The sequence below is a fragment of the Erinaceus europaeus genome, chromosome 6 (genome assembly GCF_950295315.1).
Source record: "Erinaceus europaeus chromosome 6, mEriEur2.1, whole genome shotgun sequence".
Taxonomy (NCBI): domain Eukaryota; kingdom Metazoa; phylum Chordata; class Mammalia; order Eulipotyphla; family Erinaceidae; genus Erinaceus; species Erinaceus europaeus.
Window position 1 is genome coordinate 68205172 of NC_080167.1, and position 18753 is coordinate 68223924.

Sequence of the window (18753 nt, forward strand, 5' to 3'; positions counted from 1 at the left end):
CTCTCCCTCCATCCCTCCTTTCCTTCCTTCCTCTTTCCATTCCTTGGACGCCACCTCCCGCTCCCATACTGCTCAGTTCTGGCTTATGGTGGTGCTAGGGATTGAACCTGAGACCTTGGAGACTTCTCACATGATTATTGTGTTCTTTCCCTGGTCCCCAAATTTCTGGTAACAATATGGAAACTCATTGTCGTCATCTTGACTTGCATCAAAAGGCAGGAGGCTACACGAATGGTGATGTTCCCTTTAACCACATGGTGGAGACAGTGCTTGCCGATTTGTCCACCGTAGACCTAGCTGATATTGCTGCGTGATTTGAGGGAGAATATTTTGAAACCATACAAATATCCTGCTTCCCACTAAACCTTCTTTCTTTTGAAAAAATTTTTTAAAATTTATTTATTATTGGACAGAGGCAGAGAGAAATTGAAAGCAGAGGGGGAGATAGAGAGGGAGAGAGACAGAGACAGACACCTGCAGTCCTGCTTCACAAAGCTTTGTGAAGCTTTTCCCCTGCAGGTGGGGACCAGGGGCTTGAACCTGGGTCCTTGTGCACTGTGATGTGAACGCTTAACCAAGTGCGGCACCATCTGTCCCTTCATCAGACTTTCACCTGCTAGTTTTAGCATTCATTACTCCCTCTTGTCTGAATCACCCATTACTATGAGTACTATAGAATGTATTTTTCTCTCTCTTTTGACAAGATTTATCTACTTATGAGAAGACCTTTCCCTTTCCTTCCAGCTCTTATTTTACTCAGTGGATTATAATTCATCACCACGTGGGGACACCATGCATGGATGATGGAGCTGTGTTGTGGGGTCTTTCTCCCTCTCTCAACGAAAAATAAAAGAGCAAACAACAAGGGATTGGGTGGTAGCGCAGCAGGTTAAGCGCACGTGGCTCAAAGTGCAGGGACCGGTGTAAGGATCCTGGTTCGAGCCCCCGGCTCCCCACCTGCAGGGGAGTCACTTCACAGGCGGTGAAGCAGGTCTGCAGGTGTCTGTCTTTCTCTCCCCCTTTCTGTCTTCCCTTCCTCTCTCCATTTCTCTCTGTCTTATTCAACAACGAATGATATCAACAACAACAATAATAATCACAACAAGGCTACAACAACAAGGGCAACAAAAGGGGAAAGAAAGTGGCCTCCAGGAGCAGTGGATTCATGGTGCGGGCACTGAGCCCCAGCAATAACCTTGGAGGAAAAAAAAAAAGCAAAGAACAAGCCCCATTGGACCTGGAAGATTTCTTGGTGTATGGGGCTTCAGGTTCACTCATTTTAATTAGTTAATTAATTAACTAACTAACTAATTAATTCTCTTTTGTTGTTGTTGCCTCCAGGGTTATCGATGAGGTTCAGTGCCAGCACTAGGAATCCACTGCTCCTGGTGGCCATTTTCCCCCCATGTTACTGGACAGGACAGAGAAAAACTGAGAGCGGAGGTAGCGATGGCGGAGGGAAAGAGAGACACCTGCAGACATGCTTCACCGCTTATGAACCTCCCCCCCCCCCCCCCCGCAGGTGGGGAGCCGGGGACTCATACCCGGGTCCTTGTGCTTCGTACTGTGTGCGCTTCACTGGGTCGTGCCACCATCCTGCCCTCTTGGGTTGACTTCTTGGAGTTGCATAAATGAAGAAACAAACAGGACAGGAGTCGGTGCCATGGATAAAGCACTGGGCTCACATGCGTGTTCCAGGGTGATGCTCTGGCTGTCTGTCTCCTCACTTTTCTCTATCTCATCAGTAAACAAATGAATAAGTACGCATTGAAAGAAATAAATACTCAAGTCACCAGAAGTAAGAAATGAAGGCCCTAAGCCCCCAATATTACACTTTTCTTCTCCTATTTGACACTAACCAGTCTTATCAAAATACATAACCCAGAAATCTCATTTTGATACTCTTTATTTATACTTGAATATTTAATATCTCAAATTCTTTTTAAAATCAGCTTTACTATCCTGCTGAGTCTCTCTTAATTAAGCAAGTAAATCATAAAAAATGTCGATGAATAAACCTCCACTTGCTCTGTAAGTATGAAAATGGGATACAGTTTTCACATATAAAAATCAGACTTGCCACATGAGTCTTCATTTATTTATTTACTTTTGCCTCCAAGGTTATCACTAGGGCTCAGTACCTATACTATGATTCCACTGTCCCTGGCTGTCATTTTTGTTTGTTTGTTTGTTTTTTGGATAGGACAGAAAGAAATAGAGAGGGCATGTAGCGCAGCCGGTTAAGCGCAGGTGGCGCAAAGCACAAGGACCAGCATAAGGATCCCGGTTCGAACCCGGCTCCCCACCTGCAGGGGAGTCGCTTCACAGGCGGTGAAGCAGGTCTGCAGGTGTCTATCTTTCTCTCCTCCTCTCTGTCTTCCCCTCCTCTCTCCATTTCTCTCTGTCCTATCCAACAACGACAACAACAATAATAACTACAACAATAAAACAACAAGGGCAACAAAAGGGAATAAATAAATAAAATATAAAAAAAAAAAGAAAAAAAAAAGAAATTGAGAGGGCAAAGAGGAATAGAGAGGGAAAGAGACAGAGAGGCAGAGAGAAACCTGCAGACCTGCTTTACCGCTTGTGAAGTGACCTCCCTGCAAGTGGGGAGCCGGGGGCTTGATCCGTGATTCTTGAAGGTTCTTGCGCTTTGCGCTATGTGCGCTGAGCCTGCTGTCTGTCACGCCACCCCTGCCACGTGAATCTTATATGGACTTTTGATTCCAAATGAGCACCATGTGGCTTGCTTTGAAGTCTCCCCACCCTCTTGCCGGTCATTCCTGTCCCCAGCAGTGAGAGACCGGCTTCCTTTCATGCTCGACTTAATCCAAGACTGTATGTAGGAAGTCACTTTGGGTTGCTAACTCCTATCCTCCTATCCAGTGTTCAATGTCTGTTTAAAAGTCTTTTTTGCCTTTACTTAGGATCATTTCTGGAATACCATGGGTAAAGTCTGGATTAGTTCTTTCTTTCAGGTCCAAGAGATTCTGAGTCTTGACTTTTTAAAAACAAAAATTTATTTATTCCCTTTTGTTGCCCTTGTTGTTTTATTGTTGTAGTTATTATTGTTGCTGTCGTTGTGGGATAGGACAGAGAGAAATGGAGAGAGGAGGGGAAGACAGAGAGGGGGAGAGAAAGATAGACATCTGCAGACCTGCTTCACCGCCTGAGAAGCGACTCCCTTGCAGGTGGGACTCGAACCGGGATCCTTCCACCTGTCCTTGTGCTTCACACCACTTGCACTTAGCCCACTGCGTACCGCCCGACTCTCAACTTTTTTTTTTAAACTTAGAAAATTCATCATAAGGTTGTTTAAAGAAGTCAGGGATCCTGGGGGCTGGGACGTAGCACATAGTATGATGTACAAGGACTCATACAAGGATCTGGGCTTGAGCCTCTGGCTCCCTACCTTCAAGGGTGTCCCTTCACAAGTGGTGAAGTAGGTCTGCGAATAAAAAGAGTTAAGTAGAGAATGGAAAGGGAAAATGAGGAGAGATAGACCACCAAGGGCCTAACAAGCCATGTGAATGGCTTTCTGTGGATAGCAAGATGTCAATGAAAGGTTTGTAGCACTGGATTTGCATTTTAGCTCACTCTTGATTTGAATAGCACAGACTGAAATTCAGTCAGAAAATCAAAGGACTAGAATTGAGAGGGTAAAAATAATATCAGAAAAGAAACAGCATCGGAAAAGATTCAGAATAAATTTGACAGAGGTGTTGAGGCTTGTACATTTGGGGAAAGAAAAGGTACAACTTGAGTGACTAGGGCAATATATTCCATAATACTGTAGTAATACTGTAGTAATTTCCTTAGTCCCTACTATGTTCTGGGTATGCCAAATTACCTTCACAGCATTTGGAATTTTGTGGTAGAGACTAAAATCACAAAATTAATTGCCATAGAAGAAGATAAAGGCATAATATGGCAGCTACATGTTGGGGCTCATTTCTTTTTTAAAAATTTTTTATTTGTAAAAAGAAAACATTGACTAAACCATAGGATAAGAGGGGTACAACTCCACACAATTCCTACCCCCAGAACTCCGTATCCCTCCCCTCCCCTGATAGCTTTCCTATTCTTTATCACTCTGGGAGTATGGACCCAGGGTCATTGTGGGATGCAGAAGGTGGAAGGTCTGGCTTCTGTAATTGCTTCCCCGCTGAACATGGGTGTCGGCAGGTGGATCCATACTCCCAGCCTGTCTCTCTCTTTCCCTAGTGGGGCAGGGCTCTGGGGAAGTGGGGCTCCAGGACACACTGGTGGGGTTGTCTGTCCAGGGAAGTCTGGTCGGCATCCTGCTAGTATCTGGAACCTGGTGGCTGAAAAGAGAGTTAACATACAAAGCCAAACAAATTGTTGAACAAGCATGGACCTAAAGGCTGGAATAGTGCAGATGAGGTGTTTATTTTTATATTTTTTTATGGAGTAGGACAATGTTAGTGTCTTTCAATATTCCAGGTAGGATATTAACTGAGGAATTTCCTTTGCATGAAATGAGATCCTCACTTACAAAGTGGCTATGTATGGGGACGGTGGTGGTGTACTCAGTTAAGAGCACAAAGTACTAAGTGCAAAGACTTGTGCAAGGATCTGGGTTTGAGCCACTGGCTCCCCACCTGCCAGAGAGGTGGAGGGACGGGGGGGGGAAACACCTCACAAGCGGTAAAGCATATCTGCAGGTGTCTTTCTTTCTCCCTCCCTATTTCCCCTCCTCTCTCAGTTTCTCTCTGTCTCTAGCCAGTAAAATAGAAAAAAATGGCTGCCAGGAGCAAAGGCTTCACAGTCCCTGGTTGGGTCTGTAGGTGGGGCAAAGGAGCAACTTGCCAGTAGCATCTGAGAATGCCAGGGGGAGCAGGTAGGCTTGCTCAGTCGTGCAACTGTAACACGATCTTGGCTAATTTCAAGGGATGCTCTGGACTATTCATGGCACATAGTAGGTGCTAGTTTGGCCCAAAGTGTCTCCAGGCTCTTGCTTCTCCCAGTGATTGAGTGGGGGGGCTGCTTCCCCCCAGTCCTGAGAATGTGACCCCCAGCTTCCCACCTGCAGGGGGAGTAACTTTACAGGTGGTAAAGCAGGTCTGTAAGTTCTATCTCCCTCCCTTCCTCTTTCATTTTCTCTCTGTCTCTATCCAATAAAATGGAGGAAAAAAAATGGCTACCAGGACCAGTGGATTCATAGTGCAGGCACTGAGCCCCAGTGATAACCCTAGAAGCAAAAAAAAAAAAGTAGCTATGTAAATACAAAAGTCAAATATCTATATGACAGCCTATTAAAAAAAAAGTGCCTCGCTCTCCCCTCAGGAGTTGGTTGGCATTCGATTTCTCAGAGACTTAGACATTTCTACTGCTCTTCTAACTATACATTTGTTCTCCCCACCCTGCATGGGAAATGACAGGACCGGCACATTTTAATTAACTCCAGCTAATTCTCTCTATTTAGAACCCGGAGACACGGACCCCTCTCTAGAGGACCCCAGATAATCAAAGCTGCTCCAGTTTGTGAGAGCTGGGCCGTCTAATGCCAGTTTTTAACAAGAGGTTGAGTGACGTTTCCAGAACGTCCACTTTTTTTTTATATGGTGTAGAGAACTTCGGGTGATCAGGGACTTTTTTTAATGACTCATATAAATGACATCTTAATTTTTAGTTTTTAATAGCTGAGCTGTGTCTTTAGTTCATGCTAAGCTTCAGGAATAAGGTTCTGAGAAAGTCTAACTCTGAGCAATATTAGAATTTATCTTTTTAAATTTATTTTTTTTGTCTTTATTTATTGGATAGAGACAGTCAGAAATTGAGAGGGAAGGGGTAAATAGAGAGGGAGAGAGGCAGAGAGACACTTGCAGCACTGCCTCACCCTATAGGTGGGACTGAAGGGCTTGAACCTGGGTCCTTGCACACTGTAACATGTGCGCTCAGCCAGGTGTGCCACCACCTGGCCCCAGAATTTATCTTTAGACACCCCCCACCCCCCAGTCTCTGTATCATCAGCTTTTTGATCCTGACCACTACCTCTCTGATTCTGAGTCTATAGTGTTCTTAGGAGTTCTTCCTAAACATTCAAATTTTTCTTTCATAGAAAGGATTCCATTTGTCCACACTAATGTGTCAACAACAGATAACAGCTTAGAATGTCTTTCTCTGCAGTAGGTACCAGCTAACTGAGAAGACTAACACCAGAGTTAGCAGGGTGTAAGGAGGTGTGGGGTTGTGGTGGAGCCTGGCAGGGCTTGATCTGAGAGGTGAGTTCCTCCTGGTAAGTCTCTCTCTCTCTACGGAGGGGTTGAGCAAAAGGGGGGGGGGACTCATGAACCTCAAAATGTTGGCGGCCATTTTAAGTCTTCTCTGCCTCACAGAAACATCCTGCATCTTCCTGCTTAGCATTCCTTAAAAAACATTAAGCCTGCTCCACCCTATATTCCCTGATACTATGGCCCATCCTTTTATTATCTACATATCAATCTTCTGCTTTATCTTACAAATCACTAAAGGTCTCCTTCCTAATTCCCCACAGGGAACTAATCCTGCCAGTTGAACCCCTAGCAACAGTTGTTGGGGAGGTCCATACAATTCCCGGCCCCTTTTGCCTTTCTCCACCCTTTCCCTAACCATGTATGGTATTGTCAAGCCACTTCCGTTTCTGTCTTGTCTCTTCCGTGTCCTGACCTGGAAGAGGGTGGGCGTTCAGACCAAGAGGTGGAAGCTGGCCATTATGGTTTGCACCATGTGGCTTAACCAGGTGTGCTAGCACCCGACTCTGGGGCATTCAGATGAATAAAGATTTATATTAAATAAAGATCTATATTGCATTGCCACCACGAGTTTAGTTCCTGGGTCATCTCTCTCTCATGTGACACTAGCCCAACAGTGGGACAAGATTCTACCCCTTGGGCTGGTGACAGGATTTGCTGGGCTCAGTGTAAACTGAAAATGTAACCATGTGCTTCAAAGCTCAAGGAATAATAGGTGCCAATCAAACAGGAAGCCGTTTCCTTTAAGAGTATTGCTTGTACGATGTAACTGAGCTGTGGTCTGGAAGATGGTGCAGTGGATAAACTATTGGACTCTTCAGCATGAGGTCCAAAGTTCAATTCCAGGCAAGACATGTACCAGAGCGATGATCTGGTTCTCTATCTCTCTGTCTTATCAATCAATCAATCCATCAATCCATCCATCAATCAAACGTACAAATGTAACTGGGATAACAGTGATAGGAAAGGAACAATATGATCTCACCCATTGCCAAAGTGAAACGAGGTGCGATTGCCACAATTTAAAGAATTATGTAGCAAGTGATGCTGTGCTAAAGTGCCATCTTAATTGGTCCTAAGATTTTTCTGGCTCGATTTTCTGCCAATTTATGAAGCCATCAAAATGGCTACTTTCAAAACCATGACAGCAGAGCATTTCAGCAAACCCAGGCTCTTCCGAGGGCAGGGCTCTGCTTGGCTGCCCAGATTGCAGACCCAGGAAGCTGCTCTTGCCTGTTTCCCTGGTTGGGTCTGCTGGAAGCAGAGGCAAAGGTGGAGTTTGCTGCGTGCAGAGGGGTCAGCATCTGAGAACGTCAGGGGGAGCAGGTAGGCTTGCTCAGTGGTACAATTGTAACAGAATCTTGGCTAATTTCAAGGGATGCTCTGGACCATTCACAGCCCATAGCAGGTGCTTGCTTGGCCCAAAGTGTCTCCAGGCTCTTGCCACTCCCAGTGATAGAGTGGGGGGCTTCCCCCACACCCTCTGCCCCAGTACTGAGAGTGTGATCGGCAGAAAGTTCATTGCTTTCAAAACCTTTAGTGTTTATCTTGGATTCAGAGAGTCATGACACCCAAGAATGCACCCTTCCAGGTGAACCCGTGTCCGTCTTTGTCTTCTGATGGTGGTATTGGCGAACCAGACTTACGTGCTTACAGGGTAGTAATTACAACTCACAGCTTGCATCTGCTCCAAGAATAGAGGTTTCGTTTACCACTAGGGAATCAATCATGGACAAATCTGCATGAGCAGAACGGTTGTTTTCTTCTTCTTCTTCTTTTTAATATTTATTTATTCCCTTTTATTGCCCTTGTTTTATTGTTGTAGTTATTATTATTGTTATTGATGTTGTCATTGTTGGACAGGACAGAGAGAAAGGGAGAGAGGAGGGGAAGACAGAGAGGGGGAGAGAAAAACAGACACTTTCAGACCTGCTTCATCGCTTGTGAAGTGACTTCACTATAGGTGGGGAGCCGGGGGCTCGAACAGGGATCTTTACGCCAGTCCTTGCGCTTCGTGCCATGTGCACTTAACCTGCTGTGCTACCGCCTGACTCCCTCTTTTTTTTTTTTTTTTTACCAGAGCACTGCTCAGAACCTGGGACCTGGGAGACTCAAGTATGAGAGTCTGTTTGCATAACCATTATGCTATCTCCCCTACCCTTCAGAATGATACAGATATGGAAAATTTGAAAAGAAAATGAAATGAAGAGAAAAGATCTATCATGCAAGAGTTTTCTAGCCCAATTCATCCATTATAGAATTTACTTATTTATTTATTTATTTTGCCACCAGGGTTTTTGCTGGGGCTCAATGTCTGCCTTATATATAAATCCACTGCTTTGTTTTCCCCCATTTTATTTGACAAGACAGAGAGAAATTGAATAAGGGAGGGGGACATCGAGAGGGAGAGAGGAAGAGAGATACTTGCAGACCTGTCTCACTGCCTGTGAAGCGTCCCCCCCGCAGGTGAGGAGTGAGGGCTCGAACCCTGTTAGTTACTCATGATAATATGTGTGCTTAGCCAGTTGTGCCACTGCCAGGCCTCCTATTAGAGAGTTTTTCATCTAATTGTTTATTTTTTCCCAAGTCCGGGCCACTTAGAGGCATTATTGCATTAAGGATTGTAAAATGGTGATACATCTAGCTCATCACACACTCTCTTCTCAGTCCCATCTCTGTAAAGAAAAGTATTCATCTGCACTATTCCAACCTTTGGGTTCATGATTTTTCAACAGTTTGTTTGGCTTTGCATGTTAACTCTCTTTTCAGCCACCAGGTTCCAGATGCCATCAGGATGCTGGTCAGGCTTCTCTGGACTGAAGACCCCACCAATGTGGTCTGGAGCTCCGCTTCCCCAGAGCCCCACCCTACTAGGGAAAGAGAGAGGCAGACTGGGAGTATGGATCGACCAGTCAACACCCATGTTCAGCGGGGAAGCAATTACAGAAGCCAGACCTTCCACCTTCTGCATCCCACAATGACCCTGGGTCCATGCTCCCAGAGGGATAGAGAATGGGAAAGCTATCAGGGGAGGGGATGGGCTATGGAGATTGGGTGGCAGGAATTGTGTGGAGTTATACCTCCCCCCATCCTATGATTTTGTTAATGTCTCCTTTCTTAAATTAAAAAAAAGAAAGAAAGAAAGGTATTTTGCCTTGTCAGTGAATTTACCCAGTGAGAGGCTCCAAACAAGGAAGACAACTCTTCCCCTTTCTCAATTTTCAGAACGACTTAGCCGTGGAAAATATGCCGAAAGTATTGCTTATAGGTAGTTTTAAGAAAGCCAACCAGGAGCCAGTGGCCAGGAACAAGGAAAGAGTGTGACTATACCTTGTGTACACCAAGCACTTGGCTTTCCATGAATCCAGGAGGTCTGCACAGATCCAACAGGGACCTAGAGGGCAGCAGAGACCACCCCCTGCTGGAGCAGACCCCCTGGGCTTTGACTCCTCTAGAGAGTCCTCTGCTTGTAGCTCTAACCTCAGCTGGACCACGCCTCGGCCATGGCTGCAGGGAGTGCATGCAGTCTCTCTCTCTCTCTCTCTCTCTCTCTCTCTCTCTCCCTCTCTCTCTGGAGTCGCTGACAGAGCTACCAGCTCCTGACAAGACCAATGCCGGGAGTCCGGCAGCCCTGATGGGGGTCATCTGAAAGCAGCAGACAGCCCAGAATGCATTCTGCATGTCTGTAAGGGGCCCCGTAAGCAGTGTCAGCGTGGTATTTTGGAAAATGGTGTGAGTTTGTTTTGTTTTGTATTATGTTATTGGGGGAAGGAGGCTTATGGTTGGCAGTATGGTGGCTGACACATAGGTATGACTTTTCATCTCCCCCCATGGTGTCTGTGAGACACTCCGACCCACAACTTGGATGTCGTTCTACTGTCATACGCCAGGACCCCAGCCCCTCCCTGGCTTCCCAGGAGTCCTCTGCTTTGGTCCAGCACTCCGGACCCAGCTCAAGTTGGATCGTCTGCTTTCCCTTTCTGTCCTTGTTTCTTAACTTCCGCCTCTGAGTGACATCATCTCGACAGATGAGTGGCTGAGAAAGCTGTGCTGTAAACCCACAAAGGGATATTACTCAGCTGTTAAGAACGATGAAGTCATCTTTTCGCTTCATCTTGGATGGAGCGTGAAGGAATCATGTCAAGTGAGATGAGCCGGGGAGGGAAGGATAAACACAGCATGGGTATTTAAGTAAGGTACGTGTGGCTTCAGCTTCTGCTGCACGTGAGCCCCATGATGAGGTCTCAGCTGCCTCCTCTGTAAGATGTGGCCCTCAGGTTCCGAGCCAGGGTGGTGAGCTAGGGGTTAGTGCAGGGCTTAGGTTGGGGGTCTGGGGGCTGTTCATTTGTGCATTTGCTGATCAGGAACCATCATGGTGCCCCACAGTCAGCTTGCCCAGGACCCTATGGCCACCAGAAATGTAGTTTTTTTTTTTAATGATTTTTAAAAAAATTTTTTATTAGTGATCAAGATTGTAAGATAACAGGTTTAATTCCATATAGTTCTGACCACCAGAGTTCCATGCCCCCCCCCACTGGAAACTTCCTTTTTTTATTTTAAAGATTTTATTTATTCATTAATGAGAAAGATAGGAGGAGAGAGAAAGAACCAGACACCACTCTGGTACATGTGCTGCCGGGGGCTGAACTCAGGACCTGCTGCCTGAGAGTCTAATGTGCTATCCACTGTGCCACCCCCCAAACCACCTTTTTAAAAAAAAATATTTATTTATTTATTCCTTTTTGTTGCCCTTGTTTTATTGTTGTAGTTAATGTCACTGTTGTCAGATAGGACAGAGAGAAATGGAGAGAGGAGGGGAAGACAGAGAGGGGGAGAGAAAGACAGACACCTGCAGACCTGCTTCACTGCCTGTGAAGTGACTCCCCTGCAGGTGGGGAGCCGGGGGCTCGAACAGGGATCCTTATGCCGGTCTTTGTGCTTTGCGCCACGTGCGTTTAACCCGCTGCGCTACTGCCCGACTCCCAACTTCCCTATTCTTTATCCCTCTGGGAATATATACCAAAATTTTTTATGTGGTACAGAAGGAGGGCCATGGTTTGCAAGCTGTTGCTTGATTTTTTAAATTCCAATGAACTAGAAAAAAAAAATGTGGAAGATAAACTACCATTATTAGAAAAAAAAAGTGAAAATATGAGGTGATGCTGAAATACAGCCTTATGAGACTACATATGTTAACATAATTTACAAAGTAGTTTTGTGTTTATTCTGCTTGACCAGTTCTCTTGGGTCCATTCTCTGGATAATAATTTTTAACTACTAAAGTGATTGTGGGGTTGGAGAGGGGCCCTGAATATTGAGAGCAGCTGTTGACCCGAAGCCAATTGTTCTTGTTCCGTGTGGCTGTTTCCACCTGTGCCCACCCTGTGATAACTATAAAAGGTGGGATGAGAAGTGATCGGGTCGTAGACTCTCCCTTTGCTTGGAAAGGTTTTAGCGGCCTAAGCTTAAGCTTTCTAATAAAGGCTCTTGCTATTGTGTGTGATTCTGGTCTTCTTTGCGTGAGATCGGGACTCAAACTTCTGGGCATAACAGTGATTATAAATGAAAAAAAAAAAAGCTACCAAAGTGACCACTATCCTCAGGGCTTTGAACCAATTGGGATAATGTGGCAAGAGGAAAAGTTGAACGTGTAATGTAATCCCCAGACCTATTAATACTGTGACTATAGCTTCACTGATTTTTTTCAGAAGCAAGGATGGCAAACCATGAAAATATAAGAGGAGCTGTACTATTTGCTAAATTAAGGTGGTTTGGTTTGGCTGGACTGCCTTGTGGCAAAGCAAAGCCCCATCTGATTCCTTCCAAGAAAGAAAGGAAACTCGCTCCATCAGCCATCTGAACAAAAGCTAACAAAGGAGTTTAACTCTTTGTCATCCCCATGACCAGAGGTGGAGAACAAAGGGAATTAATCCTGTCAGAGTTATGTATAATGCTGACTTTGGGCTGTCGGCTAGATAAGTGATGGTGTTTGGTGACTTGGGCGGAAGAAATACTTCCTTCTGCTTCTTCTTAAAGCTGGATGGACAAGTATGATAGCACCGTGTAGGGTTCATACACAGTGAATATGATGAGGAAAGCCAAGGTCTTGGAAACCAAGGGTAAAAGTTCCACTGGAGATATGTCTTGAGAGTAAGTGTGTTTATTCTTTTGCTTGTTTTCAATTTGACTGTGAAAGGAGATGTCAGTATCTTTGAAGATGCTTGAGAAAACTTCTGGAGGAAATGAAACATATTAGGGATGGGCGGTAGCACAGCGGGTTAAGCGCACGTGGCGCAAAGTGCAAGGAAATGAAATATATTGTGCCTTTTTCAAAATCTTGCTCAGGAAGATGCCGGGCAGTTTTCATTAATGTTTTTTTCACATGTTGTGGAAGGTCTGAGTCAGAAGCATGTTGCTGCATTTGATGCAGCAATCCTAACTTCATCTGACAACTTTGCGCCAGTAGACGGCAGTTTCAAGAACAGCCAGACATCTAAGGCAAGTTTTATTTTTTTAATTTTTTTTTTAACCAGAGCATTGCTCAGCTCTGGCTTTTGGTGATGTGGGGGGATTGAACCTGGGACTTTGGAGCCTTAGGCATGAAAGTCTCTTTGCATAACCATTATGCTATCTACTCTCACCCCAGAAATGTAGTTTTGTTGAGACTACGACAAAGCTACGTTCTGGGCTCCCCATGCCATCTGTGTCAGACGAGAAAAGGAAAACCCAGAGGGGACTGGACAGCTCTGAGGCTAAGGTCCATGTCCACTGCCTCTAGGCCCAAGTCTCTTTCTGGCTGCAGCTAAGTTAACTTTTTTTTTCCTCCAAATATGCCTGGCCTTCCTCTAAGTCCTTCTCAGGTTGTTTTGGTTGAAGTCAGACTCCCGTTCCAGAGACTCGCAGGTGAACCGAGAGAGCCCCCAGGATACAGACACACTAAAAAAGTCCTGTGATTTTCACCCATTCCTGGGAGAACTAGCCTGTCTCTTGCTCTTTTGAGGATGTGAGAGACAAAGTTAGAATATGACTTGTACCCAATGCTTTGGATATTCCTGTTATGCCAGGTCCTGGGTCACAGGAAAGGGGTTTGAGACAATGGGGCATGGGGGAGGGGGCAGAGACACTGGAAGGAGCAGTGTGGTGTGTAGAGGCAAGAAATTTCAGCTTGGAAGAGTGGGGGAGATATGGAACCAGGAAGCCAGTGGACGATCGCACACCAGTGTGATGCGCAGGTCAGTCTCTGTCTTGGAAGATTTTTTATTTTATTTTAAAGATTTTATTTATTTATTTACTCATGAGAAAGGTAGGAGGAGAAAGAAAGAACCAGGCATCACTCTGGTACATGTGCTGCCGGGGATTGAACTCAGGACCTCATGCTTGAGAGTCTGATGCCTTATCCACTGCACAAACTCCCAGATAACTTCTTTTTTTTTTTTTTTTAATTGACACTTGAACCTAATCTAGAAATATGAGTTATAGCAATGCAGTGAGAGAACGAGGTGGCTGTCATTTTAGTTGGTGGGAACGTGGAGGCATAAGAAGACACAGTGGGTTTGCCGGACTTTCTTATAACTGCAAGGAAGAAGCATGGATGGACAGGCTGATGAAGAGGCTGATATTTAAGCTGAGAGGTTGGGACATCATTTTCTTTTTTTCTTTTCTTTTCCTTTTTTTTTTTTTTTTTTTTTTTACCAGAGCACTGCTCAGCTCTGGTTTATGGTGGAACTTGGGACTTTGGAGCCTCAGGCATAGGAGTCTGTTTGCATAACCATTATGCTATCTACCCCTGCCCATTTTTTTCTTTACTAAATTAAATTAAATAAAGTACTCATTTTTTTGCCATCAGGATTATTGTTGCTGGGACTTGGTAACTGCATGACAATTCACCATTCCTGGTGGCCATTTTTTCTCCTTACTGTCTGAGACAGAGAAATAAAAAGAGAGACATCTGGTGGTCCAGGAAGTGGTACAGTGGATAAGACATTAGACTCTCTTTTCAGTCACCAGTTTCCAGATACTAGCATGATGCCGACCAGACTTCCCTGGACAGACAACCCCACCAATGCGTCCCGGAGCTCTCCAGAGCCCTTCCCCACTAGGGAAAGAGAGAGGCAGCCTGGGAGTATGGATTGACCTGTCAATACCTATGTTCATCGGGGAAGCAATTACAGAAGCCAGACCTTCCATCTTCTGCATCCCATAATGATTTTGAGTCCATACTCCCAGAGGGATAGAGAATAGGAAAGCTATCAGGGGAGGGGATGGGATACGGAGTTCTGGTGGTGGGAACTGTGTGCAGTTGTACCCTTCTTATCCTATGGTTTTTTCAATGTTTCCTTTTAACATTAAAAAAAATATATTTTATTTATTTTCCCTTTTGTTGCCCTTGATTTTATTGTTGTAGTTATTATTGTTGTTGCTATTGATGTCATCATTGTTAGATAGGACAGAGAGAAACAGCGCGAGGAGGGGAAGACAGAGAGGGGGAGAGAAAGACAGACACCTGCAGACCTACTTTACCACCTGTGAAGTGACTCCCCTGCAGGTGGGGAGCTGGGGGCTCAAACCGGGATCCTCACGCCGGTCCTTGCACTTTGTGCCACGTGCGCTTAACCCGCTGCACTACCGCTGGACTCCCCAATAAATATTTTATTTATAAATAAAATAAATAAATAAGTAAATAAATAAATAAATAAAAAGACATTAGACTCTCAAATGTGAGGTCCTGAGTTCAATCCCCAGCAGCACATGTACCAGAATGATGTCTGGTTCTTTCTCTCTACTCCTATCTTTCTCATTAATAGATAAATTATATATATATATATATATATATTTATTTATTTATTTATCAGAGCACTGCTCAGCTCTGGCTTAAGGTGGTGTGGGTGCTTGAACCTGAGACTTTGGAGTCTCAGGCATGAGACTCTGTTTGCATAACCATTATGCTATCTATCCTCTACCTAGTAAATAAAATCTTTAAAAGAGAGAAATAGAAAGATAGAGAGAGCCTGAAGTACTACCCTACTACTCATGAAACTTCACTCCTGAAAGCAGGGACTGGAGGCCTTGAACCGGGGTCCTCAGGCATGCTAATGTGTGTGCTCTACCAGGTGCGCCGCCACTGGACACTGACACATCGCATCTAAGGCACGACAGGCATCACTGACATCCTTTATGTAATATCATCTACTGGAGAGTGGAGGTATTTGCAAAGTAGAGAAGGCTGTCGACTAGATTCAGACTAGAAAGGATAAAGGATTGAATTTAAGCTTTGGCTTTTGGGATGGAAAGGAGGAGGGTAACTCGGGGCTGTTTAGGAGAAAGACTGGACAAGATGTGTGAAAACGATAGTTCTGGGAAGGAGCTATGTCCATCTTTCAGAATCAGCCTTGAGAACTATGCTCTAGGATCACCTGGCTGCATAGGCTCAGGGTGGGGGAGGCCCTGTCAAACTTGTGGAAATAGCAAGTGTGATATGAATCTATGCACATTCTTTGGTGTCCTCCTTAAAAAAAAGAAAATATTGGAAGTTTCTGTGCTCTCTTTATTCTAGTGTGTGTGTGTGTGTGTGTTTGTTTGGTTGGAGATGAGAGACCTGTTTCCAGTGTAACTTTTGTCCTTCAGAGGGCAATGGTCATGGGGCTGTGGATACCTTTCTTCCGTCCAATTTTGCAGCAAGCTCTGCTGTGACACCAGGACTGTCACATTGGAGGCTCCTTGGGCAGGATTCCCAAGCCATAAATATTCCCCTCACTGTTCCTGTAGACATTTCTCCTTTACTGTTAGTGTTCAAAATTGCATGAGTAACAGCCCTTGATTTATGCCAACCTTTCGCCATTAGCCCGTGTATGGCCCTCTTGACTGTCTTTCATTTATTATTACCTCCTCTGTATCTACCACCACCCCCCCCCCCAGGAATCAAAATGTTATCTAAAAATTCTATCTCTCTGCACTCCTTTCCCACCCCATCTCCTCCTCTTCAGATGGGGAAGACCAACATCTTTTTTTTTTTAATATTTATTTTATTTATTCCCTTTTGTTGCCCTTGTTGTTTTATTGTTGTAGTTATTATTGTTGTTGTCGTTGTTGGATAGGACAGAGAGAAATGGAGAGAGGAGGGGAAGACAGAGAGGGGGAGAGAAAGATAGACACCTGCAGACCTGCTTCACCGCCTGTGAAGAGACTCCCCTGCAGGTGGGGAGCTGGGGTTCGAACCGGGATCCTTATGCCGGTCCTTGTGCTTTGCGCCACCTGCGCTTAACCCACTGCGCTACAGCCCGACTCCCGAAGACCAACATCTTAATCTTTGTATTTCCTTTATGTGCTCACTCGATTTCACGTCTTTGTGTCTCTCCCATATCCACAGCCTCCCCACTAAATAGGAAGAGGGCTGCTCTAAATTTGGAGAACAAGTCTGTCCTCCTTGGGGATTGTGTCTGCGAGTTTCCCAAGTGTTTCTCATGAAGCCTTAGAAGCCCCTGTTATATTCTGTTAAGCTCTTAGCAAAGATGGCATCTTGCCTTTTGCTGTATGTAGCCTGGGTGGAACTGGAGGTGAGACAAGTGGAACAAGTTAGATGATCTTCCTCCCAGATGGGGTCTAAGGAAGCAAGGCATGGGAACTGCCAGTCAAGCGAAAATATACCCTGGGTCTATGGCTGGAGGCCTGAGGGTGCCCAGGGTCTCCAGCGAGACCCGCAGCTCTGGGGAAGAGAAAGACTGGCCCTTGGGTGGCGGGTGAGACAGCACATATTTTGAGGAGATCTGAAATGTGCCTCTTTTATATATTATTTATTTACGTATCTATTTATATCACCGCCAGGATTATTGCTGGGGCTTGGTGCCACCACTACAAGTCCAATGTTCCCTGTGGCCACTTTTCCTTTTATTATTATTACTATTTTTTACTGGCTAGGACAGTGAGAAATTGAAAGGGGATGAGAAAGGGAGATAGAGAGGAAGAGAGAAGGACAGACACCTGCAGATCTGTTTCACCACTCATGAAGTGTCCCCTCCTTGCTGGTGGGGAGCAGGGGTTTAAACCCGGGTACTTGTGCCTGGCCATGGATGTGCTCAACTGGGTATGCCACTGCCCAGGCCCCAAAATGTGCCTCTTAAACCCTAAGTCAATCCTGTGAACCATACTTAACACAAACAAAAATGTTGTCTTATTCAGTATTCAAGACCTTGAATAAAACGGCCAGTCCAGGAAACCATGTTATGTTATGTCACAGCCCACCAGCGAGCACCCCAGTGGGCATCTGCCCACAGTGAGAGGTACTGCAGGTCTCTGTGACTGCTGTGAAGGGGACCTGAATAGCCTAGGAACAGGGAGCCCTGCAGCACAGAAGCTTGGTGGGGGTGGTGGTGTGAGGAGAGCTGCGGCAGAAGCAGAGCCTGTAGGAATTCAAGTGGTAAGAGTTCCCAGGGACAGGGGCAGAACATTGGGACAGGGGCAGAACACAGGGACATAGGGACACAGGGACACAGGGATACAGGGACAGGGGTAGAACACAGGGACAGGGGCAGGACCCAGGGACCCAGGGACCCAGGGACAGGGGCAGAACACAGGGACACAGGGACACAGGGACAGGGGCAGAACACAGGGACACAGGGACAGGGGCAGAACACAGGGACACAGGGACAGCGGCAGAACACAGGGACACAGGGACAGGGGCAGAACACAGGGACACAGGGACAGGGGCAGAACACAGGGACACAGGGACACAGGGACAGGGGCAGAACACAGGGACACAGGGACAGGGGCAGAACACAGGGACACAGGGACACAGGGACAGCGGCAGAACACAGGGACACAGGGACAGGGGCAGAACACAGGGACACAGGGAAATAAAATTTATTTATTCCCTCTTGTTGCCCTTGTTGTTTTATTGTTATAGTTATTATTGTTGTTGGATATGACAGAGAGAAATGGAGAGAGGAGGGGAAGACAGAGAGGGGGAGAGAAAGACAGACACCTGCAGACCTGCTTCACCACCTGTGAAGTGACTCCCCTGCAGATGGGGAGCCAGGGCTTGAACCAGGTTCCTTATGCCGGCCCTTGCGTTTTACACCACATGCGCTTAACCTGCTGCGCTATAGCCCGACTCCCAAGTTGTGGTGGTTTTAAAATATGCCCACAAATTCTTCGATATCCCACCTCTTAAGCAAGGCAGAGGCTCATTTTCTCCTTTGTAAGAGTGGGCTGGATTTAGTGGCTTGCTTCTAATGAATCAAATAAATCAAAAGCGACAGCATGGAACTTCAGAAACCAGGTCATGAAGAGTTTCCTCCTGGGTGTGTTGGAACTGCTGCTCTGGAGGGAGTCAGCTGTCACGTTACGGGGCCCCCTCAAGTAGCATAGGGAGAACACCGTACATGGGGGAATGGAGCCCCCCAACAGGGGCTGTGAGAGTACACCGTCTGGAAGCAGGTCCTGGTCAAGCCTTCCTGTTGGTCAGTGGCCCCTGCCAGCATCTCATGCACGACCAGGAGAA

The 18753-nt window shown here is 45.8% G+C and overlaps 1 pseudogene; it reads right to left on the reverse strand.

Moving 5' to 3' along the window:
- Window positions 1-11884: 11884 nt before the first annotated feature.
- LOC107522898 (transmembrane protein 69-like) lies at window positions 11885-12834 on the reverse strand (annotated as a pseudogene).
- Window positions 12835-18753: the final 5919 nt, after the last annotated feature.